The sequence below is a fragment of the Pelodiscus sinensis genome, chromosome 8, assembly GCF_049634645.1.
Source record: "Pelodiscus sinensis isolate JC-2024 chromosome 8, ASM4963464v1, whole genome shotgun sequence".
Classification (NCBI taxonomy): Eukaryota; Metazoa; Chordata; order Testudines; family Trionychidae; genus Pelodiscus; species Pelodiscus sinensis.
The window spans coordinates 30,405,645-30,432,061 of record NC_134718.1 but is presented as its reverse complement, the minus strand read 5'-3'; the positions used below and the strand labels follow the sequence as shown (position 1 = coordinate 30,432,061).

General features: G+C 45.4%; 1 protein-coding gene across 6 annotated transcripts in view; it reads left to right on the top strand.

The window, feature by feature from the left end:
• CDH23 (cadherin related 23) overlaps window positions 1–26,417 on the top strand; it is a 576,749-nt gene that overhangs the window by 147,062 nt on the left and 403,270 nt on the right. The gene's annotated exons all lie outside the window — the stretch shown is intronic.

Genomic DNA, 26,417 nt, shown 5'->3' with positions numbered 1-26,417 from the left:
CTAAGTCAAGTAGAATGATCAAGGAGCTTCTCATTCTGGAGACTTCAGGATGATTTTTAGAACAGTTGGGTGCAATCTAGAAGCAAATGTTTAGTGAAGGAGAGTCTGCAGCTCAACAAGCTGCACCATGGCATGTACTAATCTTAGTCAAATGATTAGCAGTTTGGAAATGGAGAAATGAACTGATGGAGCTCTCTCCCTATCTGATACTGGGCCAGGCCCTGCTGTTCCCAGACTAGAGAAGCCCTGTGTGACGCCAGGCAGGCTCATGTTATTCTTGGAGCATGCGTCTGTTTGCAGATAAAGGGGTACATCTGTATATGTGAAACTAAGCAGTCTTTTTGGTAATTGAGAAGTACAAATTGTTGGATTACAAATGGTTGTTTAATACATCGGCTGCAGTACTCTGTTGTAGTGGAGCTTCGCTGTTCCTCTCCTGTGTGGGTGAGTTTTCTTCATTAGGCTGTTTGTAATACATTGGTCTGGAGTTTGTTTCCCATTTGCTTTGTCAGCTCATCTGTGAAACAACTAAATCGGAAACAGCCCATTGAGAGTGACAGTGGGTCTGAAGCATTTCTTTTCTCTCTCTTTTTAAGAGAGTAAACTTAAAACAAAAGTCAAACCCCTTGAAATGAAGGAATGACTGAATGGTCATCCTGAAAATATCCTCTATACAGTGATATGTCTGAAGGGGAGGGTATTTCATTCAGTCTAAAAAGTGAATGGTCAGTTGGGGTTGGAATTGCATGTCCTATCTTCCACTCAGGGATATGGGAGAGGAGGGATTTGGCTTTTAGGTAACTTCACCTAAATCCTTGAACACACAGACCCTTTTTTTCCTATTGCTCTACTCTTCTTTTCAAACTGTTTTCTTATCTACAGAAGCAGTATACTCCCCCAGAACACAGGTGAGACTTAAGAGAATGTTTTCTCTTGCTTTCCCATCCCAACTTCACTCCTTAAAAACCTGTTAAAATATTTTATGGTGTCTTTTAGATAGAGTGCTCCCTCCTGGTTCTGATTAAATGAATGGAAACTGAATTTCTGTACTCATCTGGATTTGACACTAGACTATGCTCCTATATTTAGATAGCTAGATATAAGCCATGCCATTTCTCCTCTTACTTGTCACCTCCACTTTGAGAATGAAGATCATAAATCTCTACCCATCCATATATTTGTATTTAACTTACTGGGATCAAGTATGGGCAGTAAGGAGGGCCAAGGGTCAGGAACTGATGTGAACATAAAACTTGGTAGAAAAAGGCACTGTGGTGGCAGTGCTGGAGGACAGAAAAAAATTTGTCATACTTTGTGTGTGGTCTTTTTCTAGCTATGAATTATCTGCTCTGCAATGAGAGGTTTTCAGACCATCTTGCTGTGTTTGGTTATACTTAGCATCATGTTACCCATAATGCACCAATGCTAAAACTTACTTCTCAGAGCTCATGCTTTTTAGGAAGTTGGTCTAACATAATTAAGCATGTTCTTGTGCCAATTTGCAATTTCTAGCCATGTTCTTTAAGCAGTGGACATGGATCAGAGCTAATGAGCCACATACTCATCATTCAGCCAGTATCCTGAAAGTATTTGTTTCTCTACTAGGAGATAACATTTCCATCGGTTCTTTTTAATGTGTGGTAAAGTACTGAGAAAAAGGGTCCTCTATTCCTCCAGCACACTGTTGGTGAAGTTGCTTCTAGCTTATTTATATGACAGGTTCTGGGGCTCCTGAGCAGCCTGTCTGGCTTCAAGCTTATGCTTTTTTCATTTTGTAGTAACTTTGGCTTGGCAGGAATATGCCCTTCTCTCTATCACAATATCACTTTACATTTTCCAAGATCTGCCAATTCATCCCAGTTCATGTGGGAATTCTGATGGAGTCATCACATAACCCATCCTACTGGTCAGAAGAAAGCAAGCAAGCAAGAGAGATGATACTTTTACAACTGACAGTTGGGTGTGTTGATTAGCTGCCTGCTGCTACACTCAGCTGGTGCTGAGGTGCCATTGACTTCACAGGGAGGTATACATTCTCTTCATCTTGGGAAATCAAGCACCTGGTATAAAAGGGTGGCTTTGTGCATTACAAGCTGCTTCATGCTTTCTTTGATGTGCTGACATTTTACCAAAAAAGTGGTCCCAGGAATGTTATGGGTATTAAACAACGAGATTACTAATCATAAGCTATGACCCCCCACCCCAAAGAACTTAGGATCCAAGTTCGAGACCAGATGTGACTAGACACAATGAACAAATGGGATTGTGAAGTTGGGGAGGGAGTCCAGGTTAATAGCAATGCAAATGAAGTTAGCAGTTGGCATAATAATGTGTGGAACCCTTCTGCCAGGTGGAGCCAGCAGCAGTCATGACTGTGTGTTCAATATCTAGGTGGTGGTCTCCACCTGTCTAACACAGAACTGGCTCAGGACCCACCCATCAACCTTGGAAATTTGCATATCACCCTTGGTGCCTCTGAGCAGCATTACTTCCCCACTCATAAGTACAGAATCTAAGTGTAGAAAATAAACTTTTAATAAAAGGAAGGATGTAACATGGCATTCATTGGGGAAGACACCTCAAGCAGGGTTCATAAACATAAACCATGCATAAAAGTCTCACCTCAAGTAGGCTGAGCAGTGTCTTTTCCCCTCAGGCTCTTAAGGCCAGCAACCTGAAGGTCCTCTTCACGAGTCCAACCCTACTCACAGTTGCTGCTCGTGGTCAGTGCAGACCAAGAGTTCAGAGGTGCATCAGCAGAGTTCACCTCCAACTCTGAGTGGAGGAGGGGAGGAGTAAGGAGGCATTTTAATCAACTCTGTTTGGCCTCTCATAGTGCCTCTCCACTGGCTGCCTGCTCGCCACTCCTGCTAGCTCTCTGCTTGCTGCTTTCCCTGGCCACCCTCACCAGGCAGTCCCTTAGGGTATGTCTACACTAGCCACCCTAGTTTGAACTAGAGCGGCTCATGTAGTCATTCGAACTTGCAAATGAAGCCCGGGATTAAAATATCCCAGGCTTTATTTGCATGTTCCCGGGCGCCGCCATTTTTAAATGCCCGGTAGTTCGAACCCCCTGCCCGCGGCTACATGTGGCACGGGCTAGGTAGTTCGAATTAAAGCTCCTAATTCGAACTACCGTTATTCATCATTGCAGGAGGAGTAATGGTAGTTCGAATTAGGAGCTTTAAATCGAACTATCTAGCCCATGCCGCGTGTAGCCGCGGGCAGGGGGTTCGAACTACCGGGCATTTAAAAATGGCGGTGCCCGGGAACATGCAAATAAAGCCCGGGATATTTTAATCCCGGGCTTCATTTGCAAGTTAGAATGACTACATTAGCCACCCTTGTTCGAACTAGGGTGGCAGTGTAGACATACCCTTATTGATTTTAGCTCTCTATAAGCTGGGCAGAAACACAATCCTGCCACAGATGATTTCAGATCTGTCTGAGCAATTTAAAAATAGCAAAGGAGACTCCTAATGAATCCTGTTTACTCTATTCTTAAACAGGGGAGAAATAGGTTGAACCAGTCTTGCAGCAGGGCCTTGAGGGCATGAAGCAGGTGGGGGCTCCTATCTTCTTCTTCCACAGGGCTCTGACATTTCAGCCCTTGTCTGTCCAAGGCTCTTTCAGCCAAGAGTGGTTTCTCTTTTGGGACAGATTAAGTAGTTTTTCTTTTCTGTATTCCCATAATAATTACAAACACTGGTGACCATATTTCACTATACCTGCTTTCAATACTGCCATAATTTGTGATTCAACACCAGTCAAGTTGATTACAATTAGCAAAACACCACTCCACCAGCTGAATATCTAACAAATCTAAGCAAAACATAAACACACCCAGTGTCTCTCCCCTCTTCCAGCTAGCTCTCAGGGAAGCATTTATTCAGACCCGCCAAACATGAAAAAGCCCACCCTTTAAAATGCTACTTCTGATTAGGCATACAAGTGCCTCACAAAACCCATTTGCTTCAAGAACATAAATTATTTGGTCATGAGCCATGCCATGCAATTTGAGTGCGTATATGTATGAGTGAGGGAATGTGTGAGTAGTTTTAGTGGGGGAGGGAATTAACATCCCTTCTGTCACACTCATTATTGGACTGATGATCATGCCTCCTTGCCTTATGCGTTGGTATGGTGCTTGTGGCATGGTGGTCTTCAATGCCTGTCATGTCTTAATTACATCAGTCACCTGTTTGCAATAGAGAGCAGGTGTGTGTTTATGTGGAGGGCGGGGGGTTGAGGGGTCTTTCTCTCCCCCAATACCTCACTATGCTGTTCCATTGTAATTATCCATTTTATCTGGGCTAACGGGCCTGCAATTCACTTGTCGAACTCTAATGAAGCAGCACGGATGCTTTCAAGTCTGTAAAGGAAGGGGAATCCAGCTAGAATTGGCAACTTAATTCACCAAGCTGGCCTTGACAGACCTCATTAAGTTCCCGTGTATTCATTTCAGGCTAATGGCTGTCATGCTCACTGCTGTTTGATTTGCTATAATAGACTTTTATGGCTTTGCAATTTGCTAAAACGTGTTTGCCTGTGTCTGTGCCCCGGAGTGTTTTGGTAGTACATTAGTTAGGCATCCATGTGCATTCCATGTTGACCTTCAGGGTTTGTTCTCTAAGATGCATTTTTTCACTTTGTTCTCTTTGCCCCTGCTACAAGGAACCATAGACTCATAGAAACATAGGGCTCAAAAGGACTGTTCGAGATTATCATGTACAGCCCTTTGTGCTCAGGCGATATCAAGTAACCGTAGCCCATCCCTGGTACGTTCTTATCCAACTTGTTCTTAAAAACCTGCAATGACAGGGATTCCACAATCAAACTTGGAAGCCTATTTCAGAGCTCACTTACCCTCATAGTTAGAAAGTCTTTCCTAATATCTAACCTAAATCTTTCTTGTTGTAGATTTAAGCCCAGTACTATTTATCCAGCCTTTAGCGAACATGGAGAACAACTGATCTCTTGTCTTCTTTTTGACAGCTCTGACCACATTTGAAGACTGTTATCAGGTCCCCTTTCCATCTTTTTTCAAGACTAAACTTGTCCAGCTTTTTCACCTTTCTTCATAGTTCAAGTTTTCTAAACATTTAATAATTTTTCCTGTTCTTCTCAGTACTCTGTCCAATTTGTCCATCTTTCCTAAAGTGTGGCTCCCAGAATTGGACATAGTACTCCATATTAAATCTCAATAGTGCCAAGTTGAGAGGAACAATTCCTAAGTGTTTTATGTACAACACTCCAGTTAATACACCCCAGAACAATATTTGCTTTTATTGCAACTGTGTCAAATTATTGACTCATATTCCATTTGAGATCCTGTATAAACTCCAGATCCTTTTACCCTAGGGCTGTCAAGCGATTAAAAATTTTAATTGCGATTAATCACACGATTAAAAAATTTAATTGCGAGCAATTTTGAAACACTGTGGTGGTGCTTCCAAAGGGCAGTGCAAGCGGAGCCCCTTTGAATTGCAGGAGTGGCACTTCAAAGAGGCAGCTCAGGCTAATGCTTTAATGGCAGGCATTAACACAGGTCAATTAACAGCCCTATTTTATACAAAACAGCAACCAATCAGTTATTTATTCTCTGTAGTTGTGCATTAGAGTTTTTCTTCCTAAGTAATTTCACTTTATATTGAATTTCATCTTGCCAAAATCAGACCAATTATCCAATATATCAAGATCATTTTGAGTTCTAACCCTGTCCTCCAAAGTGCTTGTAACCCTTCCCACTTGGTGTCATGGACAGATTTTTAAGCACTCCATTATCCATGTATTGAATGAAAATATTGAATATTACCACCAGATCCAGGACTGGCCCCTGTCAACCTCACTAGATATAGCATCCCAGTGAACCATTGATAACTACTCTGATTATGATCTTTCAATGAGTTGTTCATACAACGGAGAGAAATTTCATTATCTTTTTCTTCCCCTTTTTTTCTCTGTTTTGTTTCCATTTTTCCCAGAATCTGGATTTTTAAAAAGTATAATATTGAGCAATTCCTCTGTATATTCTGTGTTGTTTGGAAATAGATGTGAAACATTAGTAAATATCAGAAACCCAGTTTTGTGCATGAGATCTAACCAAGCTTTGGGGTTGTCCAGACTGTATTGGGGAAAAATGGGTCTTCCTCAATCTGAAAACTCTTGCGCATCTTTAAATGCAAACTAGCCATTCCTTTCATTGTGCATAACATGTAGGAAAGTAAGACTCTTGTCTACCAGCTTGAGATGGTATAATGATACTATTGTGACTGGGTCGTTCCACTCATGGGCCTTAGACCCCTGTTCAATTCACTGTCTTGTAGGTAATTTAGGCATTGCAGTATGGGCCTTGCTTGCCCTTGCTGAGGTTTGGGCTTCTGTCCCTCGGCTAGAAGGGCATTGGTGTAAGTGCCCCCTGGTCAGCTTGGGGCTGGATAAACAGTCCTCCTCAGTGACTAGCTGAACTCTCAGGATTCCTGGGAAGGGAGCCCAAAAACACTACTCCTTGTTGGAGCTCCTCACCTCCCCTTATCTGCTTCTCTGATTCTCTCCTTGGCTATGTCTACATTGGCAAGATTTTGTGCAAAAGCATTTGCTTTTGTGTAAAATCTTGCCACCTGTCTACACTGGCTGCGAGTACTTGCACAAGAACACTGATGTTCTAATGTATAAAATCAGTGCTGCTTGCGCAAATGCTCTGACACTCCTGCTTAGGGATAAGCCCTCTTGCGCAACTGTTCTTGCGCAAGAGGCCAGTGTAGACAGGCAACATCAATTTCTTGCTCAAGAAAGCCTGATGTTTAAAATGGCCATCGGAGCTTTCTTGCACAAGACAGTGTCTACACTGGCATCGATGCTCTTGTGCAAAGGCACATGCCAGTGTAGATGCTCTCTTACTCAAACGCAAAAACTCTTGCATTAAAGAGTATTTGCGCAAAATCTTGCCAGTATAGACGTAGCCTTTGTCTGTTAAACTCTCGGTCTCACTCCAACTTCCTTTCCCACTCTCCACACTTTCCCTCAGCAAGGAAGGCTTTTTAAAAGGCCTTGTGTCAGTCTCAAGTGAGATCAGCTGGCCCTAACTGATTTATAGCAGCCCGTCTCAGCTGCTCCCACTCCACCCATGATAACTCTGGTCAGTTGTGCCTGGTGCTCTGAAGGAACCCTCTTCTAATTAGCTAGGGTCATTTCTGTTTTCTAAAACTGCCCCCCTCTCCCGTTCTAATCTAACCCTCTGGCCTGACCCTGTCATACTATGTTAAGCAAGCTAACAGACAGAACAGAACCAACACTTATTTTTGGAGTCTGGTCCAGGAAGGGTGCTAGGCTAGACACAGAATATTTCCCGCAGGCACAGTACTACCTCTCTTGTCCAGTTTGCAAATACATAGCTTCCAGGGGCCAGTGTCTCCCCATACTCTGGGTTATGCATCACATTCATGGTGGGAACCTCTGTGTTTGTAAATAGCATGGTTCTGCACACACACATTTTCTGTCTATTAACTCAGCTTTTTGTACCTAGTGAGCTAACTGTTTTAGCAGGGAGAGTGATTAAACCACAGTAGGCCAGTATCCATTAGTAGGGGTCATTGGCCTATATTCTGATTCCCGTAGAGCCAATCACTGCTTTTAGTTTCCCACTGTTCTGAACCACTCTTACCTTGCTAAGCATGCCTCGGTTCTCTGTAACCGTTGGGGAATCATGAGTCCTGATTGGATGATAGAAATGTCAATTGATTGTTTCCTTCTTGGATGAACCTCCAGGTGGTCATTTCCAACAGGGATTTTCTGTTCTGTAGCGGCAATTTCCCCATCTCCTTTCTGTTGTATTTAACACACTGGATGATTTATAAAGTAATATATCTTACTGGATTATTTCTTCTGGCATAAGACAGTCTTCTCAGTCATGTTTTAGGTTTCAGACCGCCACTTAGTACCTTAACCACCTGTGAGATGACACTTACACCAAAAGAAGTTCCTGTAACTTGACAGAGCATATTAATTTATACTAGGGCTTTATTTACAAGAAGCTTCCACTGCATCTATAACCACCTGCCTATTGATCTGTGAGAGAAAGGAGCAGAGCCCTATAAATCATCTCCAAACTTCTCTGCTGTTGGACTGAGCCATTCAACTGCAAGTGCCTCTGGGCTACAGGATATAAATATCTTACATCTGCTTCAAAGAACATTTTGTGGGCTGAGGTTCTTTGACCTTTCCCTTCTGTTAGTATGGTGAGGAAGTAATGAGAAAATTCCTCTAAACATCAGATAGGTGGGCATCATTTAGAAAACTGACAACTTTAGCTTTGTAGCCCCATGACTTTGGTCTGTAGCAGTTTAGCATATTAAACAGCATCAGGCATAAGAAGGGACGGGAGTATAGCATAAGCCTGCATCCATATGTGGTTTCCAATAAAAAACCAAACCAAACCTGGTATCCACACTGCAAGCAGCAAGTCTTTGCACTATCCACTTGCTAGTCTGTATTCCAGCCTTCCAGAGAATCACAGATCATAGAAACATAGGGCTGGAAGCCCTGGTCTACACTAGGGAGTTATTTCAAAATAATAAGGTGGCACGTCTACACTACCAAACCTGTTATTTCAAAATAACGGGCTGGTTATTTTGAAATCTGTACTTCTGCTTTCCTCAGGGAATAACTTTTATTTCGAAATTATTTCAAAATTGCATTAGTATGGATGTTCCACTGCTGCTAATTTGAAATACTTGGCCTCCAGCGGCCTCTCACAGTTGCTCTTCTGACCACTCTGGCCACACCTGATATCTCTACTGCTCCCCTTCAGCAGATTTTTAAACTCTAGGCAGCAGGAGAAGGGTTTATCACACATGGCCAGCTTTGCCAGCCCTGTGCAGACAGCAGCATCCCAAGAGCCATGAGTGACCCAATGCTCCCTTAGAGCCTCCCATAGCTGCCAGCACTACAGCTGCTCCCTTGGCTGTCTCTGGCCAGGGATTCAGCAGAGCTCTGGCCTGGATTGGTGCGGAGATCCTAGACCTACTGAGGTCTGGGGGAAGGAAACCAATCTCCAGGATCTCCACACCAGAAAAAGAAATACAGGTGTCTATGGCTGGATCGCTGCTGTCCTGACCAACGAAGGCCTCAGCTGGACCCTGGACCATTTCTGGGTGAAGCTGAAGGAGCTCCAGCCGGTCTACTACAAGGCCAGGGAGCAGAGCAGATGCTCTGATCTAGCACCACACACCTGTTGCTACTTTGAGCAGCTGGATGCCATCCTAAGGAGGGGCATGTTACCTTCTCTTCCCCCTCCCCCCCATCATTGAGTCTAGCCAGGACATGCCTGGCATCAGCCTCCAAGAAGGCAGGGTTGTGGACAAAAGAGAAAGAGGAAGCCAACCAGGTGACTTACCTACCACCAGGAGATGCTTCTCACCCTGGAGCCAGTCCCCCACCTCAGGATGTCTCCCAGGCTTCAGAGGAACCCAGGGAAAGCACTTGAGGTGAGTTCTATAACTTTCACTGTCTACACGTGGGGCAGGCAGCAGGCTGTGAGGGGCTGCACACTCCTCTCTTGGCCTACGCGACCTGGGGGCCCCACAACAATCTGTGAATGTGGGTGCACATGGAGCACCAGTCTGGAGCACTCAGCCCCATAGGCGTACGCAGCACCTTTCATTAGAGTGTGCACCCAAAGAACTTTTTAAAAATATACTCTTTGACCCCCATTAGCCACATCCACTGACCCCCATTAGCCACGCCTCTGGAGGTAATACTTTTGGGGCAATATGGACACATGACCAGAAATAAAAGGTGTCATGCAACTATCCTGCAATTCCTTTAACCCAATGTATGTGACATTAACTCGGGGGGTGGAGAGGCTGGGGGAAGTGTTCCCTCTAAGAGTTTCCTCCCATGAGCACAATAAATTTTGTGTTGTGCACTAGTACTGAGTTCATGTGGCTTGTTTGGATGTACTAATGTGGCATTCAAGTTATTAATAAGTATCTTATAAACCTCTACCCTTTCCCTCTGCTGCCATATCTCTTCCCCTTGCTCCATCAGCTCCCCTGGTGCCTGCTGCCCCCCCCCAACCCCTCACCCACCTCTGCTGTCCTGACTCCTGCCCTTCTCACTGCCCTCAGCCTTCCTGAGACCTGCCCCCCCTCCACAAGGCCTTCTCTCCCCCCTGTGCCCACTCCTCCAGTAGCCCCACTCTGATCATGTGAGCTACCCCTCCTCATCCCCTCTCCTAACACCTCCCACTACACACCTGCCCTGCCTCTCTCCACTTGTGCTGGTCTCTCCTCTGCAGGTGTCTGTCCTTCTGCTTCACCCCCAGAATCCCCTGGCACCTGCACCCTCCTGGTGCCTCCCCCCTCCCTCACTGCCCCTGCCCCCTTTGCCCTCTTTTTCTCTGATGCCGACCCCCTCACTACCCTCTGCCCCCGTTCCCCTAATTCCCCTGTGCCCTCACACATGCCTTGCTCCATTCCTACCTTCCTCATGCCCACCCCTTCTTTCAAGCCTTCTCCCGGCACCTCCCCTTCTCCCCTCTAGCTCCCCAAAGCCCTTCCCCTCTCCTCTCCTAGCATCATCCTGTCCCCCCTCTCACTGACACTTCCCCTCCTGCCCTTTTCCTCATTGTCTCCATTTGGCCCTCTGGCATTTGTCTCTCTCCTCCACTCTGTCCCTTGGTGCCTTCCCCTTTCTTCTCCTGACCTGCCCCCCTCCCCTCAGCACAAGCCCCTTCCTCTCTGATCTTTTCCCCCTATTTTTCTCTCCTCCTCCAGCAGCCGCCAGCTGGTCTGTAACAGAGTTCTAGGGTCACCCTGACTGTCACCCTTCTGGTGCTCCCCCTACTCTGTCTTTTAGGTTTCTCAGCCCCCTTTTGGGCCACAAACTCCCACCCCGCAGTCTCTGGTTCCTAAAGTTCCGGCAGTCCCCATCACTTGGTGCCTGCACCGGGTCTGACTCATAGGGTTGCCAGGTGTCCGGTTTTCTACCAGACAGTCTGGTTTTTGGGCCCTCCTTGCACCCCTCCCCCGCCCCAAGCCCAGCTGTGCTGCCCCCGGCCCCGACCCCGGGTCCCCCCACCCCGAGCCCAGCCGTGATTCCCCCTACCCTGACCCCCCCCCCGCCCCGAGCCCAGCTGCGCTGCCTCGACCCAACCCCTCCTCCCCCACACCCCACCTCCAGCTGTGCTGCTCCCGAGCTGAGGCGAGTCGACCCCTGGCCTAGCTGTGCTGCTGTCATCCCCTGCCCCGGGGGCAGGCACACCCCCCGCCTTCCCACCTGGGGTTTAAACTTACCTCGCTTGCTGGGGAAGTGGGGTGACAATTCTGCTCCCTGCTGCCTGTTTCTGTGGGGTCCTAAGACCTGCCAGTTTTAGCCACGCATGTGTGACAAACCCTGCTCAGCATCCATTCCCCAGCGCACCAGGGCGGCCCTTTGAAACATTAGGGTGTGCCTGGGCACACCCGGCACTCCCTGTGTGCACGCCTATGCTCAGCCCCATGACACTCCCATGCAGGAAACCCTTGGTCCTTCTCACAAAGTTCCTGGAGAGGCCTGCCTTTCTCCAGCCTGCGTGATGAGATGCTTTCCCATGACAAGTCACCACTAAGTAATCTGGTGTCATGCCTGCACTCAGGCAATGTTTGCTCCTGATCAAGCGCAGCGATATGGAGGAGACGGATCCTGTGCATAAGAACATGCTCGGGGGAGGAAGAGAAGGGCAACTGAGTAGCACTGTCTCTGGCAAGCAGTGTCTGCAGCTAACACACACCTCCCCCAACATCCTCCCCCTCCTCCAGCGGGCAAGGATGCTGCCAGTGCCAGACCCGGTGTTTGTGGGTTACTGAAGGAAATTGAGCCACCCCATCCTCCCCTCCTGCCCACAGGCTCCTGGCCTGTCTGGCACCTTCCCATGCCTGCTTGTCCTCTGCAGAGGAGGAGGGGGAAGGTTGGAAGGGAGGGCAGGGAGAAGGAGGGGTGGGAGAGGAAGGGCACACAGAGGCAATGCAGGGGCTCCTTCTGGAAAGCCATGCAGGGGAGTCTCACAGCTGGCCTTGGATGAAACTCTCTCTCATATGCTCATATGCCCTGGCCAGTCATTCAGTCTTTGGCCCCATCCTGGCCGAAAAGTCTGTCCCTTGCTCTCTCAAAGGTTGTGGAGCACACTGCAGGCTGCTACCACAAAGAGGATGTTGCACTCACAGAGATCCCGGTGGGTAAGGAGACTTGGGAACTTTCCCTTTAAATGGCTGAATGCACACTCCACCACCATGTGGCACCTGCTCAGTGTGGCTTTCAAGTGCTCTTTGGTGGGGTCCAGGCTGCCTGTGTAGGACTTTGAGCCAGGAGAGCAAGAGGTAGGCTGCGTTGCCCAAGATGCAGATGGGCTTGTCCACTTCCCCGACTCTGGCACTTTTTCTCCTCAACTGCACCATCAATGTGCATCTTTTGGAACAGGTAGGAGTTCCAGAGCATGCGGGCATCACGCCTCCCCCAACCACTTGCTGATGATGTTGGTGAAACGTTCCATGTGACCCATGAGGGCCTGCAGCACCCCTCATGGGAAGTACCCCTTCCTGTTTACGTAGTCCAAGGCACGGTGGTTGGGGAGCCAGGATGGAGATGTGCATGCTGTGTATGACCCCCTGGAGTTGGGGAAGCCCATGGCGGCAAAGCTATCCATGTCCACGTTCCCCAGTATGACCTCCATAGCAACACCTGGTTGATGGCCTTGGCTACCTGCAGGAGCATGGCCCAGACTCTGGATTTCCCCATGCCAAACTGATTCCCAAAGGAGTGGTAGCTGTCCAACATGGCGAGCTTCCAGAGCGCGATGGTGATACCCTTCTGCACTGGGATGGCGGGTCCTATCTCCTGACATCAGGGGCAAGCCACTCACAGTGCTCAAGGAAGGTGGCTTTCCACAGGGGGAAATTCTGCAGCCACTGCTGGTCATCCCATAGCCGCAGGATGACACGGTCTGGCAGAAGCAGTGTTCCATGGTGTCCAGAGGTCTGAGGGGTATGTGCAGCAGCAGGAGTGCTGGGACCTGGGTGATCAGGGCCTGTGGTCTAAGCTGGTCCATGTCCTGCGGGAGAAGCATGCAGGCAGTTTGCAAGTACTGCGCCATGAGGCACAGCACAGGGTCTGTGAGTTTCGCATTGCTTTGCAGAAGCTCCAGCTCCAAGGTGTGTGTGCTGTGGCGACCATGAGGGCAATCAGAGCACACTGCTTCCCTTTTGTGTCCCACAAGGCGGGAGGAAGTGGAAGAGTGGTGAGAGAGACGTGGCTGTAGAGAGGAGTCCCTGAAAGCACATGTTGCAGCTTGCCTGACCAAGCAGCCACAGGAAATCTCTGCTCTCCTGGTGCCCTCCTCAGAGTGCTTCTGGGGGCTCTAATTCTGAGGCAGGCTTCAATCTGTGTGGACGTGCAATTCTGAAATAATTCTGATTAATTTCAATGCTTCCCCATAGTGGGGACACGCTATTTCGATTTTGTTAAATCTGGAGTTATGTCGATTTTATTAATTCAAAATAATTTCCTAGTGTAGACATGCTGGAAGGAACTTTGTTTCCCTTGTTTCTACTGTATCTGTCTCATTCAAAGCAAATAAGAATGAGTCCAATAGCAAATAGGGCTAGAAAAAAAGGAAATCCCTAGACAGCTTTTAGATAGAATCGCCACAGGAAATTTCTGCAAAGCAGAGACCTGCATATGTAGCCACAGTCCATCTTGTCAGTGGTTTTGATAACCATGTATTTTAATTGGAAATGTGAAGGGGATACAATCACTTGCCATTCAAAGCAGTTATTTCTCTTAAAGCAAAAGCCTCTGGGAATGAGGCTTCACAAGCCTGACATTACCATTTCCATTTTTAATGTATTGACACCGCTGAAGCAGCGTTCTCTCTTTAGTATTGGACAGAAAGGTGTGCTGCTGCCCAGGATGGAGGCTGCAGGAAAGGGTAGTCATCACACTGCCTTACTTGGAATGAAATAGTTCTAGAAGAGGGCTGGTAGGAAAAAAAACAAAGCCCCTAATGTCATTAAAATTATTATTTTGGTTTAATGGTAATAATGTTAGTAATTACATCAGTTTCCCAGCCAGTCCTGCCCAGAAGTCTTTAGAGACCCATACCATTGTATTGCAAGGGCTACACGGCCTGATGCTATGAATATGAAGCAGTTAGAATGAGTGTGAACTTCTATTTCAGGCACATTAGTAATTCTCGTACACACTCCAGGCCACCTTTGATTATTTTTAAATAAAAAAAACTTCAAATTGAGGGAGATAATGCTCTGATAGGACAGAAATTTCTGCTACTCTGCAGTGCTGTCAGTAATCAGTGCTGGCTGGATTCCTTTCTCTTTTCCTTTTTTTAATCCCGGCTTGCCTCCTTCCTCTCTATTCACCCTTATGTGCCTGTGTGTATTTTAGAGCAACACAAATGATTATCAGTGAATAATTTATCTGGCAAATCTATCCTCCTCCCCAGTCGTACCCATCCCAGGATAATTGAAAGCGGATCAAGATTTCCTCAGATGTACTCCGTATGCAAAATTATCTGATGAAGATTTTTAAGACTTTCTGGATTGATCACAAAAACTTCTATAGAATATTCACTATTCAGAGACTGTTGGTTGATTGTGATTGGTCAGAAATCATGGGATTCTGTTCTCAGATTGGTATGCAATTCACATTTCTAGCACAAATACTCCCTAATGTGAATGTAAATTTTGGCTTATTCAATTACTCATCTTGCAACTTTGTAATTCACTTGCTGCAAACACTCTTACCAATAACACTCAATGGCACAAATGTCCATGGGAAATGAACACCAAAAAAGTCTGCAAGCACATCCTGAGAGAGCAACTTTAAATATTCAAAAGAACATTTATTGAAAAACATTTTTTTGTAGAATCCATCCAACTCTACCATATTATTTAAAATACTGTAACATTCAATCTCACAGGGATTTAAAAAGCCCAAAGATGAGGGAAAGACATTCATTCACCATTCAGGCAAGTGAATCTCTCTGTTTTGATATCACTTTCTTTGAGAGAGTGAAATTAGTTCTGATGATAAATGTCAGAGTGATAGCTCTAAAAATTCTTCCATGACATTATGGTCCTCAACCCTGACCAAGTGCTGAGAGGGGAGGTCTGTAGGTTCCCTACTGAGATTGCAGTTGTCATGGTGTCTTGTCTGGGAATGAACACCTCCCTTCTAGGAACTAAATTGAGCCCGTTGGTTCATTTTATACATAGGCTTCTGAATAGGGGCTGGAAAGTGATAACTTTTGGACTTCTGAACTAGAGCTGTCCATCTGAAAGAGTTTTACTAGCTCCTCTGCCATACACAGACCTTTGGTGGTTGAGAGACTTGCTGAGTTCTTATATAATTAGATCTGTTCTCATATAATGTATTGAGTTCTTGTACCACTAGAAATTCCGAGTTCAAAGGTTCTATGACTTGCTTACATTACTGATTAAAATGTGTCCTTGTTGCTGCCTTTAAAATGTTTGCATTTTTAGTACAGATGGAAATGAGGAATTGCATTAGCTGGGCATAGTCTGAGCAGGCTTTAATTTTGACAGCACTTTTTAATCCTGTCCTGCAGTTCTTCATACTGCTTCAGTTCTAGGAACTCTCAGAGCTTTGCAAAAATAGTTCCTTTCTGACTTGCAACATCTTACCCCTGCTAATTCAGTCCTAAATCTCTGGGCAGAAATCGCTAATCATGCCAAATTTTGTGTCACTATGAAATGATTTTCAGTTGCAAACATGAGAACGCTAATTTGAGTTGATAATTGAGTTGATAATTATTCCTGCATAATAAAAACTAGAAAGTGGGATGGTTTGAGTTTTATAAACTTTACACAGAGATGTTTGCACAAGCTGTTATGGAATCATTTATAAAGCATGCAGTCTAACACACTGAAAGTCTCAGAGAGGGCTGGGAGAAATCAGATTCGCATGCTGAAATCCTAAGGAGATCAGCCTGTAGCTTTTATTCCTTGGGATGGGGTGCTCACCACACATCAACCCTGAAAGGGATAGGTGGTTTACAAGTGTCCAATTAATCTTATAATCTGCATCTGAAATGGGGAGTCAGGCTTGATTGATCAATCTAATTTATGGTGACACACATGTGGGCAAAGGCTGACAGATCTTGTATAAACCTAGGAAGTTTGCAACAGAAAGGGGCTTCTGGGGGAGAGTTTGCAGATGCTCCCTTGGTACATACAGGAGTAAACCCAAAAGGGAGCAAAAGCCTTGGGAACTTAGCTCTGTGGCAATGATTTATCCAAAGGAGTTTTGGGTAAGAAAAGCCTGTGGAAGGCAGAGTAGGAAAAAGGCCAGGGAAAAACGCAGCAAGGTTTGAGTCTGTCAAGACTTTGGTTCCTGCTACTGGAACCCAGTGTAGCAGGTGGGCTTGAGTTCTCTTATCAGCTGCTGGGAAAGTCGTGCAGATCAGGAAATGCTACAGAAGTCTGCTTGGTATGGTGTAGAGACAATTGGTGTGTGGGGGATTTTGATACCCTCAAAGACTAACTAAATAGTGACCTGGCTGGAAAGCTGAGTCAAACCCAGAAAGCACCTTGAGTCTTGCACAGAGAGAGGGCAAAGGGTGCCAGACTGGTGGAGAACTGATAACCAGCACAAAGGGGCATGCTAGTGGTGAGTGAACCCTGTTATGTTCTTCCGCTAGCCACTGGAGCTGTAGAAAAATTTTTTTGTGAGCTGCAAGTGCTGTGATGCTTGCTCGTTGAAACCACCTGTACTGCTGTGTGGGCGCTTTGAGTACAGTCAACAGCGCTTCCCTGTTCCGACAGAGATGAAGATGATAAAGCATCTTTGAGGAAGATGCTGGAGCCCCTGAGACCTCCCCACCTCCGTGCACACTGCGTCCTGCATGGTCTTTAAGGGTAATAGCTTATGCATCCATTCTAAAGTCCCCAGGCATGAATACTTTGTTATTCTTATGATAGTTTTATGCTGGTGAAACATGAACAATTTCAGTGTGCTTACTCTGAAATAAAGCTTACATAATGAAGTGAAGAGTAAGGTCTTGTCTACACTAAATGGAAGACCACCACTGCAGCAATCAATCTTCCAGAGTTTGATTTAGCAAGTCTAGTTAAGACTCGCTAAATCAAACATGGAGGGTGCCCTCACTGATGTCCAGTACTCCTGCTTTTGTGAGGAGTAAAGGAAGCCAATGGGAGAGTTTGCTCCCATCGTTTTCCTACTGCGGGAATGCCATCAAGCTTGGCTTAAGGTAAGCCAAATCCAACTATTTATTCTATGTAGCTCAAGTTGTGTACCTTAAGCCGAGCTGATATGCCTAGTGTAGACCTGCCTCAGGTGCTCTAAGTTAGATTCAAGCTGCTGTCAGTGAGTGAGTCTCCTTCAGCCTAACTAGTGATCTCTTTCAGTTCACTAATAGAGTTTCTAAAATTTTCCCGTCCGCCTGGTAGGCCTAACAACTTTTTCCTTTTTAGTTTGTATTCATGGCTGACTCCTTTTTTGACATTGGGTGGCTCCCTGGCACTGCTGGCTGCCCATGCCACCCGTGGACTGACCTTAAAGTTCTATCAAACAGAGTAAGCATAAAGGAGACATTGTCTTTAGATGATTTCCAATGAGCATCTGTAGTGTTAGGGGAATTTTTTACTGTGTTCGAGGTGTGTGGACTTTGTGAGAGAGCTGATTGGGAGCTGTGGGAACACAGTGTCAGGACAAGGAATTTATTTAGATTCCAGTGTCCACAAATCCTCTAGAAAATGCTATTGGCTGGTAAAGTGTTTTAGTCTTAGTTTTGTGATTGCTGCTCTTGGGCTACAGCCCATGGAAAGGATCTTTGTATATAGTTTGTGAAAGAAGGTGTACAATGTATTACTAAAAACGTATATCACGGTATTTATTTACATACTTTGGTTGTGCTCGGAGGCAAGAAGTTGAATGTTGGGTACCTTTGATAGGCTTTGTGCTTCACAACTTAGAAATCCTTACCAAGTAGTGCTGTGTCAATCTGGCCAAGGAAAGTATCCCAATTTTGATTGCCTGGAATGTATGTAGGAAGATGGGACAGTTATGGATGCTGCTCATCCTCACAGAATTCCGCATTGTGACACGTCACCATTTCACAGAAGTGTAACAATATGCTGCAGCAAATGAATGGGGGCATTGCCGGGGCCATCCATTCAGAATGTGTGTGAACTGTAGACAAATCATGGGCTTAGATTTGAGTGTTTTATTTACACTATTGCAGATCTTGGGGGAGGCAGTTATTTTATACTGTATACTGCTGCTGTATTGTTTTCAATTGGTATTTATTTTTGTTGGGATAAATTCCAGCCCCCTCTAGCTATGGTTAATTTGTGAGCAAAACAGGACAGCTCTACATCTTTTCTCCCTGGCATTTGAATAATAAGTCACTAGGGGCTCATTTTGTTGTATATTCAGAGCACTAAGCTCTCCTCCCTTTAAGCTGGTGGAATGGCAATAATTTCTTTGATTTCTCAGCAACCTTTAATTACTTCCCAACTTTGTACAGCAAACTAGCAGAAGCGTGAGGTGTCCAATGAGAAGTAAGTGATTTCCTTTAATAATCTTAACTGGCTGCCTAGTGGCTAGCTGTAACAAAGCCATCGCTGAGCTAGATAAGATGATGTCTTAGAGAGGATTTCATTTGATCTGTAATCATTAGTAGATTACAAATGTCAAAAACTCTGAAGTGAGTAAAGAAAAGAATAAATGGGGGCATTTTAGTGATGATTTGGATGCTGGAAGCAGGAGGATTTTGTACAAGGTTCAGAGGTTATTGAATCTCCCTGCTCCATCCTTTGAGTCTTGTTGTCTATACAAGGAGTCCGGCCAGTCAGAATGCCTGATAAAACTGAGAATTTTCTGCCCCTGAATATTGTTGTCATATAGGTTTCTTTGTCTCTCTTGGTGGTGCATGCTCTAATAAATCACAGAAAAAACTTCAAAACCTTTCTGGAAACTTACCCCTCCCTGAATGAGCTTATTTCCTCAAAATCAGAGGACAAAAATTCTCCACCTCTGGGAGTCCTGCCATTTGTCCTAGTTCGCTGACATGTACAAAACCCTGATTTTAAAACATGTGCCCAAGAAGTGAAATGAGAAATGCAACAGAAACTACTGGGGCGGAAAACTCCAAATGGCGTGGAAGTAATATCTAAAGTGCGCTGGAGATTACAGTCATTTCCACAGACAACACTTTGACTGTATGAGGAGGGATATTGCAGCAAAAGAGGAGGGGGAAACAACCTAAAAATTAAAAATAATAATTCCATTCCACCCAATGTAGTTCCCCCAGGATAGACAAAGAGGGACAGAGAAACTTAGAAAGTGGAGAAAATGGCAAATTTGGATGTCAAGGAGAGGTGTATGTGGGGCAGAAGATAATTCTATGCATCTGCAGTGAGGCTGTTGCCTTGGGAATATAAGATTCCTAGAACCAAAGGAATAATTTCAGGGCAGAATAAGAAAAACTATACTCAGAAGAATTCTTCAAACAATGCACACCTAAAAGGGAGAAGGGAAAGGAGGGAAGCTGACCTTGGATAAAGAGGCAGTCATCCAGCTAGTAGTAGCATAGTGAGGCTAAATACTCTTTCAAGACCCTCATCCCCAATACGTATATATTTCATATTAATCATTGCACATAAAGATAGCTCCAGTTCCTTCCCCTTATTGGCTTCTAAAGATGTGACATTGTCTCGTCCACATTATTGTCTTCAGACCTTGCTCATGACTCTGAGCACTTTTTCTTTTTGGGTGGTTGCAGTAAGCAAGAGAGGGTTAAAAAGGATTAGAAAGCTAACACACAGTGGAAGTCACCCAAAGTATAGCTCCTTTCAGGTCCCAGAACACACAATGCATATTACATTGTGTTCTGGGACCTGAAAGGAGCTATACTTTGGGTGACTTCCACTGTGTGTTAGCTTTCTAATCCTTTTACATTGCATATTACATTGTGTGTTGAGGGAACTCATGGAAATCCCTTGAGCTTGGTATCACCACCTACTACTAGCAATGACGGCTCTTCAGGATCTCCTCAGCCCAGTTGGAAGCAAAGCATTTTTATTAAGACCTTGGTTTTAGAGCCTGGTGATAGCCTATGGTATTGACACTTTCCATGAATGAATACTGCCTAGTTCAAGCCCATGATGTTGCAGAAAACATAGCACCAAGAAGGACTTCTCTAATCTAGAAAAGAGGAGAGATGAAGTAATGGAGAAGTTTTGGTTTTACATTTTTACTCTGCATCATTTATAACATTCTTATAGTAGCTTGAAAAAAGGTGTTTTTTTGTTTTTTGTTTTGTTTTTGCTACAAGTTATCCTTTTTCAAATCAGGAAAGTTTGATTCTTTGCACTGCAGTTTCTAATGAAATAGAAATGACACAGTTCCTTTTTGTTTGCCTCTCTTTTTGTGCATTTATGGCCATAGGTGTGTGGCTCCGTTTGGAAACAGGTTTTCTTGTTAACTGTTGCAAATCAGGCAGCAGAGGGAGCTCACATGTAGTAACTACATAGTGTGAAAAACCAAACAATATTACCCAAAAAACAACCACCCCTCTTTCAATCACATTTACTCTGACAGAAACAGATACTTCAGAGAGATTTTTTTCAGATTTGGGACCCAGAGTGGTTGCACACAATGTGTATGTGCATACACTTTGACGTAATACTCTGTGAATTAAACAGATACTTGGAAATGGAAATCAGTACCTGGTCCAGGTACAGCAGATACACAGTTGTCACAGGTCTGTATTTTGCAGGCATAGCTTAGGTACCAAGTTTTGAACATTTAACTGTAGAATCAATGAGTAGTCCTATGGCACCTTAATGACTAACCAATTTATTTGGGCTTCATTTTTCATGGACTGCTTCATCAGGTGCACATTTGGCTGGTTAAAAAGATGGATGTCTGACTTGAAAACCAATCCTAGAACTAGACTTGCCTGGCCCTGCCTTTCTTTAACACATTTATGTAAACTATTGATTTTGTTTTTAATCACTGCACCCTGTTTACCTTGTCCCTTCGATATTCCCAATGTTGAGAGTTCCACCCTTTAATTATGAATTCTGTGCATATATGTAGAGTGCCTTCTATTGGGATGGTGCCAACTGGGCACCATCCAAACACCTTCCATCTTAGGATGTCAAAGTTCATTACAAATATTAATGAATTGAGCCTCACCACAGTCTTTTGAGAAGGATACATATTATCCCCATTCAGGAGTGGTTCTAGACGAGCTGCCGGCAACTGGCACCTTAGGCGAAACGCGTGATTGGCACCCCTGCCTCGAAAGCCCTCAATGGCATCAATGGTGCCCTAGGTGACCGCCTAGGTCGCCTGTATTGACACGCCACCACTGTCCCCATTATATAGTTAAGCAAGGTGAGCTACACTGAGGCTAAGGCCAAAAACTTCTAAAGGGCCTATGATTTCAGGCTGCCATAATTCTTAGGTGCCTGACTCGAGACACTTCCTTCACTTTCAGTGGGGCTAAGCACTCACACCTGAAACTCACTTTTAACTGGAGTTGTGGAAATCAGGCTGTGCATCTTTGTAGTTGAGTACCTAAAATGAGAAGTGGCATTTGAAATTGTCTGGCCATTAGCCTTGGAGATGCCAGTCTTGTATGCTCATTTCTCACAAGTGTGAAACTGTCCTTGGCACTCATGTTCACAAAAGCCCTCTCACAAATGTCACAGTCACCAGGGAACACAGTTGGTTGTTACCTGTTAGTTTTACTGCATGTGAAGAATCATTCTCTCCTCCATTTACTGCCCAGTTCAGTCCTGGCTTGTTTAGGTCTCCTTTGGCTGAATAATTTGTTGCCTGCATTAAAGGATGAGTTGTCCTGTAGTGATATTCAGTGTCATGTGAATACTGGACCAAATCTCAAACAGAACCTGGACTTAAAAGCAGAAAACATTTTTTTTGGACTGGGTTCTTTAGATACGAGCTGCCTGATCTCATCTTAAGTGCTCTACAGCCCCAGTCTGGTACATGCAGCCTCCTCTAGTTTGTTTCCCTATGCCTTACCTAGTTCACTCTGGACTTCCTGGCCTTATTAATTTTCAAACCCATCTCAAATCATCTGTACTTCCTATTTCTAAATAAATAAATAAAAATACCAATGTCAGTCAGTGCCAGACTGAACCAAAGAGACTGAGCTTTACCTAAACTGGATGGACCTGGGTTCAGGTATTTGGTTTCCTATCTTCATATCACCCCATCCATGGTTCCAGAAACTTTGACACTGAGGAGCAGTGCACACACCTCTTTGATCATCCCCTGTGCTGCAGGGTGCTGGTATGAGACTCGCTCCCTTCTGAGCAACAGAACAGGGCAAATGTGCAGGAAATGAGCTTTGTAAATATGCTTTTTCAGTTTCCTCCCTCCCCCCCTTCTCTTTGCTCCTGCTGCATCTCTGCCACTCTGCCTTGCTTTCCAAATGTCACTCTATCCTTTCAGCATCAGTGGTTCCCATTCTATTGGCTCAGTCCCAGCACCAGCTCTCTCTCCCTTTTGGCTATTTGGTCTTAGTTTAATAATACACCATAAGCTCTAAAGGTACTCTCCCACCAAAAAAAAAAAGTGGACATATAGCTGTAAGTGAGAGAGATTCAAGGCACCAGAAAAATGCATCCACACATAAGTTCCATGTTTTAATACAATCCAAGTAATGCAGACAGGATTCATCTGTCCTGGTGGCATGGGCAGTAGAAGAAAGAAGAGGAACTTTGCCACTAGTTTATTGCCATTGAGACAAATTCATTATGGCATGTTGAGGTGGTGATAGGTTTTTTTACTCTAACTCTCAAAATGAGGATGAAGTTTGGTCCTTTCTGTGTCAAGTACTTCAGTTCCTTCCTCTTGTCTGGCATTGAGCAGCAATTCACAGTCTGTAGATTGGAGGCTTTGTTTCTGGAGGCAGAACAGAAACTGGGGCTGTAATCAGTGAGAATTCCTTAGGACTTGCTGCAAGGGTAGTATAGAATACTGCTGTAAATCAAACTGAAGGGAGCATGGAAGCTAAGGAAGACAAGCAGAGGGGTAATTAGCTGGCCATCTTCTATTCAGTCAGCACATGAGTGGCTTCTGCCCCTGAACATGCATACGTGCATACTCCACATGTTGCTTGAGGGCTCGAGCCTAGATGTAATCTGTCTATCATGAGCACTACACTGATTCTCAGAATTAGGAAGGTGATAAAAGTTGGGAATGGATATGTGAATCAGCCTATTAGATGAGTGACTCCAGTTCCTGTTTATTTGAAAGGATAGGCAATATGCTAGTAGAAAATACTTGTATCTTTCTGTCAGCGATAGGTCCAAGATGAAATCCCAGGATCTAAGCTCCTCTGAACTTTGCGGAAATATAAATCCAGAGCAGAATTTTGCAGGTTGGGCCTTTCTCTGCTTTATACCATGGTTTGCAATACGTGAATAAACTGCGTGGCTAATAAAAACTCTGATCTGTGTAATTTTGAAACCCACGCCCAACGTGGGGCAGGAACTACTGAGCCAACATAAAAATAGCTGTTATATATGCTAAAGACACATGGGCAGATGTGCTATTACAGAGTCTCATTTGCTCTCATGCCTCCCTGGAGTAAATGTTACCTACCCTGAGAACTGCATGCCAGTCCTTATTTTTGAAGATTGGTCAAGGGACAGTGATAATGTTAAGGCATAAAGCTGTTCCAGTACAGTGGCTAATTTATAGTCCGTGAAGTGTCTGCCCCTGTTTGTGATATGTTGGTAGGCTGAGAGCACAAGTGGTTATCCTTTTGCTATGTGTATTTTGTGCATTTGATAAGGGAGATTTTGTAAAAAGGCTGCCACCCCATTCAATGAATTCCCAAAGCAATAAGAGATCAAGGAAATTGTTGCATCTGCATCTCAGAACATCAGAAACGTTGCAGTTTATGCAGGGCCTTAGTGGCCCTTAACCAGATTATTTCTGCTTGAAGCGGAGCGGGGAGGTTAGCGAGAGGAAGCAGAAGGAACCTGCCCTCCTCCTTTGTGCCCCTGCACAGATACAATCTCAGTGCCTGGCTGTTGGTGGTGGGGGAAGTTAGTGCCAGTAGCATGCCTGGGATTGGAGCTGGCCCCATCTCTGTGGAGCACATACTGCAGTCTTTAGAAAGGTGTAGCAGGAGCTCCATTAGTATGTCTGGAGATGCAGAGCCTGCCTTCAGTGTAGTACATCCAGCATCTCCTAGGACTGGACCATAACTGGCTTGACCTCAGTAGAGTCTGGACCAGGCCTTAAATGCACCATCTGACTCTAAATGCACCACAAATTACATATTTTTCAACCAGCTTGCATCCCTAAGGTTTGTCACACTGGGCATGGTTCCTTGTTATGTACTATTCCTTACCTTTGCCCTAGTGTAGATTTTTCATATGGACACTAGAAGCTGTCTGTAAGGTCTTAGCATTCACTCAGAAACAGCAGATCCATATCTTTTTTTTTTTTTTTTTTTTTAAAGAAATGTGCTCTACTTTCCCGAAGCTTTGTCAAGGAGCAAAGGGTCCATGTTGTGTTGGTTTCCTGCCCTTCTACCTTGATCTGCAAAGTATAGTATGAGCAGCTCTGTCCTGCTGGAGCGAAACATCCCAGCTGGGGCTATAAGTCTCTCTTGGCAGTATAGGCTGTTTGGTATCACACACATTACCAATACTGTGGGGTAGCACTTCCTCCAGGCTCCAATCACATGACTTTAACATGTTTCTAGAACCTGGTTCTTCTTATTTCGGGTTGGAGTCAGGTGGAGAAGCAAAGGCTGGAGAGCAAGTGAAATGATTCCTTTCTGGGCTTCCCCTAGGGAAAGACAGCTAGGGAGAGATGGGGTAACCGGGGCAAGCAAATATCTCAAGACTATCAAGCACACTTGGTGAGCTGTGAGGTCTATTAGTCACGTCCATTCTGCACGTTTGCGCTTCAGGCTGGGCTGCGGCAGACATGCTTTTTTTGTTTTTGGTTAAAAAGCCTCATCGGAGCGTTATGGAATTGGAATGTGAAGGGTAATTGAGCTGAAAGCCATTCTCTTCCTGCAGTCGGCGCGATAGGAGTGATTGAAGCTCCCTCAAACGCCAGCCCTGGGAATCCTGATGGAAGAACATGTAGCAGCTGGAGAAGAGGGGGAAGGGAGGAGTAGGAGCTAGGGAGAGGGAAACACAAGTCTCTTCTGTACATTGTCTCCAGTTCAGAACTGCCCAATGCCACCTGGGGTTTTATTTTCCAGCCTATCCTGTTCCTGAGGCCATGCTGAGCCCCTGTACCCCAAACTTTCAATTGCACAGCAGAGATGATTTGTAAGGAAACAGAATTCAGGAGAAGCTGGGTTAGTGACAGACAAAAGTTTGGGGTATGTCTACACTACAAAGTTAATTCGAACTAACAGACGTTAGTTCGAATTAACTTTGATAGGCGCTACACTAGCGCTCCGCTAGTTCGAACTTAATTCAAACTAGCGGAGCGCTTAGTTCGAACTAGATAAACCTCATTCTACGAGGACTAAGCCTAGTTCGAACTTACTAGTTCGAATTAAGGGGTGTGTGGCCCCTTAATTCGAACTAGTGGGAGGCTAGCCCTCCCGAGCTTTCCCTGGTGGCCACTCTGGCCAACACCAGGGGAGCTCTATTGCCCCCCTCCTGGCCCCGGATCCCTTAAAGGGGCATGGGCTGGCTACGATGCCCGTGCCAGGTGCAAGCCTGCCAGACCCTGCACCTGGTACGGCTTAAGCCAGCCACCCGATGCCCCCCAGCCCTCCCCCTCTTCCCGGGACCAGGCTGGCGGCTCCCGGGAACTTGCCCGGGACCGCAAGAGGCGGGCACCCGTCTGGTCTAGTGCGGACATCGTGGACCTCGTCCACAGCCTCTGCACTAGGCACAGGAAAGTGGCCGTCTAGGGCAGGAGAGCTGCCAGCCTGGCCACCCAGGAGCAGGTGTGCATTAAAATCAAGGTGGTCCACTGAGACCCCCGACCCTGAGCCCTGAGCTTACAGTGGCCGTCCTGGGTCAGACCAAAGGTCCATCTAGCCCAGTAGCCTGTCTGCCAACAGCGGCCAACCCTAGGGACCCTGGACAGGATGGACCGAAGACAGTGACCAAGCCATTTGTCTCGTGCCATCCCTCTCCAGCCTTCCATAAACTTTGGGCAGGGACACCACTCCTACCCCCTGGCTAATACCACTCCATGGACCCAACCTTCATGACTTGATCTCACTTCCCTTTAAACTCTGTTCTAGTTCTAGCCTTCACAGCCTCCTGCAGCAAGGAGTTCCACAGGTTGACTCTTTGCTTTGTGAAGAAGTTGTTTCTGTTACTAGTTTGAAGCCTGCTACCCATTCCTTTCCTTTGGTG